This window comes from Alexandromys fortis, unplaced genomic scaffold (genome assembly GCF_014885135.2).
Source record: "Alexandromys fortis isolate MF-2015 unplaced genomic scaffold, M_Fortis_MF-2015_v1.1 scaffold_201, whole genome shotgun sequence".
NCBI lineage: Eukaryota > Metazoa > Chordata > Mammalia > Rodentia > Cricetidae > Alexandromys > Alexandromys fortis.
Window position 1 is genome coordinate 732830 of NW_026068087.1, and position 8599 is coordinate 741428.

Below are 8599 nucleotides of genomic sequence, written 5' to 3' on the forward strand. Positions count from 1 at the left end.
CTGTAACTGATTTAATAAAGAGCTGAATGGCCAATAGGTAGGCAGGAGAGGATAGGTGAGGTTTCTGCAGAGAGTGCTGGGAAGGAAAAAGGCAGGGATACTAGGAAGAAACAGAACAAGTCAGATATACAGTACAGAGGAGAAATAACCAAACCATGTGATAGGAGGAAGATTAATAGAATCAGGTTAATTTGAGTTATAAGAGCTAGTTAGGGAAAAGCCTAAGCTAAGGTCAAGCTTTCATAACTAATAATAAGTCTCTATGTCGTTATTTGGGAGTTGGTAATTAAAAGATAGTATGAGAAGAAATATTGCTACACAAAGAGGAGTGAATATTTGCATAATGTTGAGCTCAGTGGTGCACAGCTAAAAATCTCAGTGGTCAGAAGAGGATGATACATGCAGTGCCAGACTCAGTCACAGCAAAATATTGGCATCCCCTCTAACGATCATGGCTATGATCTATGACATCACGATGCCAAACGCAGAGAGACGTCTTGATGCCTAGGTTACTTGCAGTCTGTCCATGATAGCCATGATATGGAAGCAAGCTCAGGTTCGATCAACATGGAATACATTTGTGATGTGTTGACACTTCACCCATAAGAAAGAATAAACTCCTTCTGTTTGCAATAACATGGATGTGCATGGGGGATATGATGCTAAGTGAAGTAAGCTGGAAACAAAAAGCATAAATGTGGAATCTACAAAAATAGGTATTGTACAAGTTGAGAATGCAAATAGTGATTTATAGAAGGTGGGCAGGGAGGTTGGGATAGAATACTGGTCAACAGTTGGATTGTAACAAAAGTATGTTTTATTATTCTACTATACAATAAGAGTAGTTATAATTAACAATAAAATATATATTTAAAATGATTGCAAAGGAAGAACTTTAAAATGGTTTATTTCTGGGCACACAGCTTTAATCCCAAGACCTGGAGGCAGAGGCAGACAAATCTCCATGAGTTTGAGGACAACCTCATCTAAATAGTGAGTCCCTGTCCAGCTAGGGCTACAAAGTGAAACGCTGTCTCTCTAATGCTTCTAATGAAGATATGATAAATGTTTAAAGGGATAGACATGTTAATTAATTTTATTAATGATTATACAATTTACATATGTTTCAAAACATCATATCGTACTCCAATACTATAAACACTGATCATGTGTCAATGAAAAGAAAAATTAAAGACAAGAATTTGATGCTATTAACTTAAGGGAAATGATCCTTGAAAAGCCTTAAAATCACAGCCTGCTAGATGTCAGCCTCTAAAGCCTTCAGTGTTCTGTTTATATTTTTCCATCTGTAAACACTTTGCTACTTAAACAGTGGGTTTTACTTAAGAAAGTTTTCAGCTCAGAAAGCCCACGGGCTTTGCAGCAAAAACCTTGTGTCAGAGAAGGGTACTGAGAGCTGTAGAGTTGGATGAGAGGCTGTACAGTCAGGTTCCCCCTGGACGTGGGAGGGAGACGCATCTGTGATGGGAAACAAGCTTCCCTTTGGTCTGTTTTCCCCAGCGTGACTCATCCAGCTATGGAGGAGCTCAGTGATTACTGCTTCCCAGCTGTGTGCAACACTCCAGCAGTTAGCATTCCTTTTAGAACATATACAAACAACCCGGTCTTCCAATTCAGACTCTGCGGTTGGGCCCAAGGCTGTTATGGAGATAAAGAGGAAGGCCTGAAGGCCGCCTGTGGCTTTGGGTGTGGGGTGGTGGTGTTGGTGGTGAGGAGATGGAGTGATACTTAATATAGGACAGTGCTCATGCTACATCCAAGGCAAGATTTCCCCACTCCCTCTTTCTTTCTCTCCCCCTCTCCCCCTCCCTCTCTTCTCCTTGACCTTGTTCTCTCCCCATCTCTCCTTCCCCGCTATCCCTTTCATTTTCTGCTTCTGTTACCTCTTTTCCTTCCCCCCTTCTTCCCTTCCCTCTTCTCCCAGTGGTAGTTGCCAGGTAACCTTCCTGCCAACATAACTCAAAATAGGTTACTTTAGGTGAACCAGAAAATCCATTTCTCTGCACTTTTCCATCCCCATAATTAAACCCACCTTGAGGTCTGGTGGAAAACTCCTCACATGCTGTGTTGCCATCCATCTCCCCCTACTCCACGCCACCACGCGCTCTTTAAAGTGACCACCACATATTGTTCCAGAGGGAAACCTCTCGTCCTCACCTGTTTCATCGCTGCTCTGTACAAGTTGGACTTCAATTCACAGGCCCTAAAGCTCGTCAGCTTAGATGCAGAATTGGGTATTTTGGTTCTTTACCATTGTGCAGACTCTGCCATTTTCTAGTTCCGGAATGTTTAACACCGCTCCAAAACCCAGCCTACTCTAGCCACGGCTCTTTCTCCCTTACCCAACCTCTGACAACCACAAATCTACTCCCTGATTCTATTGATTTGCTTTTCCTGCATATTTTATAAAATTTCAATCGTATACTCTATTGCTATTTGTGATTGACTCTATTGTTTAGCTAGAATGACTTCAAAGTTCATCCATGGGCAGAACAGTACTCGGCTACATGGATACACATGTTAGCCATGGATTCACACCAGATGGTCGTGTGTTCAGGGCATGCTTGCCCCTTTCCCATTTATTCTTCCTTCTTTTTAGCTTCACGTTACTCTGGGTTTTGTAGCATAAAGCTATTTCTTATAGTTTATTTGACTCTATACCTTCTAATAAAAATTACCTCAAATGCCACTATGTGTATACACACACACAGGGCTCATTTTAAATGTATAACCTGATTTTAAAAGTGAGGATAAATGCCAATACCCTGCACCCCTGACGAGTTCGGTATATGACTGATGTTGTTGCTCTGATAATCACCCTTGGGTGTCAGTGACATCCCACTGAGAAGCAATGTTTCAAATTGGTTTTCTATGTCCAGCATATGGTAAAGTTTCACTAATTCTAATTTAATCTGAAATTTTATGAATACATATTAAGTGTATGCCCACCTATTCCCAAATAAGCAAGACTCATATGAACTCACAGAGACTGGAGCAGCAAGCACAGAGCCTATGAGTCTGCACTAGGTCCTCTGTTCATATATTACAGCTTAGCATTTTTAGGGGACTCCTGAGTGTGTGAATGACTGGGTCTTTGATTCTTATGCCTACCCTTGGGGATCTATTCCTTCTGTTAGGTTGCTTTATAAAGCCTCGATATGATGGGTTTTGCTTTATCTTATTATGTTTTTTATTGATTTTATTGAGCTATACATTTTTCTCTGCTCCCCTCCCTTTCTCTCCCCTCCCCTTATATCCTCTCTCATGGTCCACATGCTCCCAATTTACTCAGGAGATCTCTTTTTCTACTTCTCATGTAGATTAGATCTATGTATTTCTCTCTTATGGTCCTGATTGTTGTCTAGGTTCCCTGGGATTGTGAATTGTAGGCTGGTTTTCTTTGCTTTATGTTTAAAAACTACTTATGAGTGAGTACATGTGATAATGGTCTTGCTGAGTCTGGGTTACTGCACTCAATATTATGTTTTCTAGCTCCATCCATTTGCCTGCAAATTTCAAGATGTCGTTATTTTTTCTGATGTGTATTACTCCATTGTGTAATTTTCCTTATCCATTCTTCGGTCAAGGGGCATTTAGGTTGTTCCCAGGTTCTGGATATCAACATATAGAAGAATGAAAATAGATCCATATCTATCACCATGCGCAAAATCTATCACCATGTACAAAACTCAAGTCCAAATGGATCAAAGACCTCAACATAAAGCTAGCCACACTAAACCTCATAGAAGAGAAAGTGGGAAGTACATTTGATACATTGACACAGGAGACCACTTTCTAAATATAACCCCAGTAGCACAGTCACTGAAACAATTAATAAATGGGACCTCCTGAAACTAAAAAGCTTCGGTAAAGCAAAGGACACAGTCAACAAGACAAAATGACAGCCTACAGAATGGTTAAAGATGTTCACCAACCCCACGTCAGACAGAGGTCTGATCTTCAAAATATACAAAGAACTTAAGAAATTGGTCATCAAAAGAACAAATAATCCAATAAAAAATGGAGTACAGATCTAAACAGAGAACTCTCAATAGAGGAATCTAAAATGGCTGAAAGACACTTAAGGAAATGTTCAACATCCTTAGTCATCAGAGAAATGCAAATCAAAATAACTCTGAGATTCCATCTTACACCTGTAAGAATGACCAAGATCAAAAACACTGATGACAACTTATGCTGGAGAGGTTGTGGGGTGAAGAGAACACTCCTGCATTGCTGGTGGGAGTGCAAGCTGATACAGTGTGGCAATATCTCAGAAAATTAGGAAACAACCTTCCTCAAGAGCCAGCAATATCACTTTTGGATATATATCCAAAGGATGCTCAATCGTATTACAAAGATATGTGCTCAACTATGTTTATAGCAGCATTTTTGGCCATAGCCAGAACCTAGAAGCAATCTTATTATGCTTCATTATTTTGTTTTATTATGTTTTGTTATCTCTTAGAATCCTGTTCTTTTCTAGTGAGAGACAGATATGGAGTCTATCTTGATAGTAGAAGAGGTGGGAGGAACTGGGTAAAGTAGAAGGGTGGGAAACTATAATCAGAATATAGAAAATTATAAGAATAGAAAACAAAACTATTATTTTTATTTTATTTGTTTTGCAGGAGGGGAGATCAAAAGTGTGGGAAGTAGACCTGGGAAGACTAGGAAGTGAGTGTGATTGGGGTGCATTATGTGAAATTCATAAATAAACAATAAAAATATTATGTTTGGAGGAAAGCAATTTAGAGATTGACACTGTGCAAAACAATTACCTGAAGCTATATTTTAGTGGGATTAAAATTGTTATAGCCCAAAACTAAAAAGTGGGGAGCTTTTGCTGCCTCTGTGGAGGTTGCAAGCATGAGACCTGTACCATGCAGTAAATGCAACATGCAACTATGCAACTAAATTTAGTACCACGCAACATGCACTAAATTGCCTCTTATCTGCTGGCCAACCTTGGGGGCAATTACTCTCCCACTGCCAAAGACATCAAGAGGACACTAGACATCGTGACCAAGTGGACACGATGACCAGATCAACAAGGTCATGGGTGAGCTGAATGGAAGAAAATTCTGAAAAGAAAGAAGAAAACACTGAGGCTGTCATTGCCCAGGGTGTTGGCAACCATGCTATTGTTCCTGTTGATGGAGCTGTGGCTGTTCCTGCTGTTGTGGTTCTGTGGGCTCTGTGCTGCCCAACACCCCTTCCACTTCCTGCTGTGGCAGAGAAAAAGAGAAGGAGGAGGAGGAATCCAAGGAGTCAGATGGTGACATGGGATTTGGCTTGTTTGGTTAAATTTCTGTTCCCTACTAATAAAATCTTTTTATGTAAAATAAATAATAAATAAATAAAGGCATAAATAATAAATACATACAGGGACTTGATTTTTAAAGTAAATATTCAGTGGGTTTCTTAATTTTGCATACAATTTACTTTGAAGCATAAAGCACCTTTCATATGAACATATAGTTGTTAATTTCTCTGTGTCTTCATAAATTTCCCCCAACATTTCACCAATGGAAGAAGTAGATTCCTTCTCCATATGTGAGACTTCAGACAATGCCCCTTAGTTCCGTGTTTCTCCTGTCCTCAGAGACATTCGCATTGATCTATCCTAGGCCCTTCTAAACTTAATTCTCGTCTATGTTTTCTACCAAGAGGCTTTTGGCGTGACCCTGAGTATGTAGGTATAGATCATAGTTATACAAATCAAGTATATTGTAATAATAAATCATGAAGATATTTATGTAAAGAAATTTTTGGTAAACAAATACTTTTTCTATGAATTAAATACAAAAGCAATTTTTTACACTATAATGAGACATAGTTCTAATATATTTTTACATAAAGAATTAAATTTTGACTAAATACTTGGTATCTTTAGATATAAAGTAGATTCAGTGTTTTTCATAGTTGATTGGTACTTTTATTTAATAATAATCAAAGCAAGAATACAATTTCACATAAGTATGTAATACAAAACAGCAGAAATGCATTTAGCACCAGTTAATAAATTCTTGGAAATCTTGTCTTAATCAAAGACAAAATTTATTTAATCACTTTCATGAAACTAAAGTCAGCAAATCAAACATTTTAACACAATGCAATCAAAAATATACTAACTTGTAACTTAGATGCTGAAGAATAATGTTAGCAAAATATGAAAAGTCTTTCCTTTCTGTGATTAAACCATCATGTTCTGTAAGAACAGTAAGCTGCAATACATTAAAAACACTAATTCATAATACGCAATAATCTTGAATTCGAGCCGATGAGGTTAAGGCAGATTGGTTGGCACTGTGCGGTGTGACATTGTGTCCACTGTGGAGTCAGCACTGTGCGGTGTGACATTGTGTGCACTGTGAAGTCGGCACTGTGCGGTGTGACATTGTGTGCACTGTGGAGTCGGCACACTGTGCAATGTGACATTGTGTGCACTGTGAAGTCGGCACACTGTGCGGTGTGACATTGTGTGCACCATATGGCCGGCACACTGTTTTCAGAAGCAAGGCTGCCATGAAGTCATGTGATATAGCACAGGTGAGAACTGACAGAAACAGTTCTGATTCATTCATTAACACAAAATGCAACATCCACTTTCAATTAAAGAAGACATCCGTGCCTTACTCTGCTTTTATGTTGTAGACAGACATTTTCTAATTTCCTTACCTTGGCATTTGATTCACCTCCGAGCTTCCTTCATCTAACCTTGACCAGAGAGAGTTAGGAGACTCTTATTCAACTTTGAAGGAGGCGAGCAGCTAAGTAGAGCAGTTACTCTGAGGATCACACCGTTATGTGGTGATGACAATAGGTCCTGATGGGTATAATTATGTTTCCTATTTTAAAAGCATTCTTACAGACATTAGCAAATAGAGTATATTGTCATTGGTGTTGCTTAAGATGGAAAAAGGGCCTTTCCGTTGCTTCCTATCTGTGATCTTAAACATTTCTCGTTACATGTCTGAGCTCCAGCATGGTAGCGTGATATTTCTGCGTGGCCTGCTTTCCATGTTACATAAATTCTGCACACTTTTGTTCTATAACCTCACCATCTTCTACAGGAAATATCCTGGTGCTGTCCATATCATGGTTATAATTGAGTGGAAAATGAACATATTAAATATGCATTACACTTACATAATATAATTGTATTGCATCTCATTGTAAAAGCCCCATTAGCCTGTATCTGTGAAAGTTAATGCTGGATTAGATGCATATGATTCAACCAATACATTCCTAATTTTGCAATCAAAATATAGTTTCTTGACATTCCATTTTGTAGGAATTTCTGTATATTCTAGAAAGGATAGAAGTCTGGGTGAAAACATATAGAAAAAATTATTACTTTTGTAGCTTTCTCAAACATCACAGAGCAATAGCCTAGATTTGTTCATATAAAGCATTGGCTTGCCCTTCCTCCAACTATCACCACCAGGGGAAAAACAAAAAACAAAAAAACAACAAAAAAAAAACCTTGCTCATGAAACTTAATAAATCCCATATGGAAATATACAGAAGTTTATCCCATCCTTCAGGAAGAAGATAATAGTTTGCATTGTGACTTCCAAAACCGCCTACTACATGGCATTAAATAGCATGTATGTGTAGTTGTATATTCTACATATTAACTTCCAAGATTTACATATTACACTTTCATGGGAAATATCTTACTATTGCTTAGTTTTTAGCATTCCATTCTAAACCAGCAAATACCTCCATAAACGACATTGCAAGGAAGGCCACTTTGGATGTAAACTGAAGCGAAATTAATTAGAAGCTGCTGAAACCCTAGAGAGTGGGTAGTGATCCCAAATGAGCTCCATGTGATGTTTGATTTCATGACCGACGGAATTAGAACGCCTTCGTTTACTGTTCCGGGAACGTTCATTAGTTCTGCAATGTGTCACACACATCTCCATTCCTCCCAAGCTATTTTTTTAGTCTCCGCATTTCTATTTTGACGTTAGAAAAATATACAACCAAAATCTATAAGACTTTGATTAAATGTTGATACAGCTGATTTCAACACAGCCAAAGCCAGTGACCATCCATGGAATCTAAACAACAGCTTGCAATTACAATGTCAAAGGCTTGTATACACTGTGTGTTACGTTTCATTGTCTGGCATGCAAATATAGTCTCCATTTCCTTTACACTGGGTCCAAAGTATAAAGAAAGCCAACCAAAGAGTTCTGTTTCGTTTACACAAAAGAACAAGGTTCAATCATGTTTGATAAGTTGCAAATTACTGGTAATAACCACAAGTGTTGTTACAGCTGCTGAGAATGGTCAGGAGGATGTGCAAAATGCAGCAAAAGCATGAATCAAAAGAAAAAATCTAAACAAGTTTGAATGATGGTGTATAGTATGGCTAACTTTAGCTTCATTTGGGGGCCCAGAAATGCCATATTGGATGCAGAATGAGGTGCCTCAGATGGAAGCTGGCCTTGTATGGTCGGTTAGACTTTCAGCTCTTCGTACAATGATGTGATCTTTACTCAACTGGATGCAAATTATACTTACAAGTCAAAATTATGACAGCTTTTTCATTTAATGCTAATAT

The 8599-nt window shown here is 38.4% G+C and overlaps 1 pseudogene; it reads left to right on the forward strand.

Annotated features, from left to right (window-relative positions):
• Nucleotides 1-4955: 4955 nt before the first annotated feature.
• Nucleotides 4956-5328, forward strand: LOC126488688 (60S acidic ribosomal protein P2-like; annotated as a pseudogene).
• Nucleotides 5329-8599: the final 3271 nt, after the last annotated feature.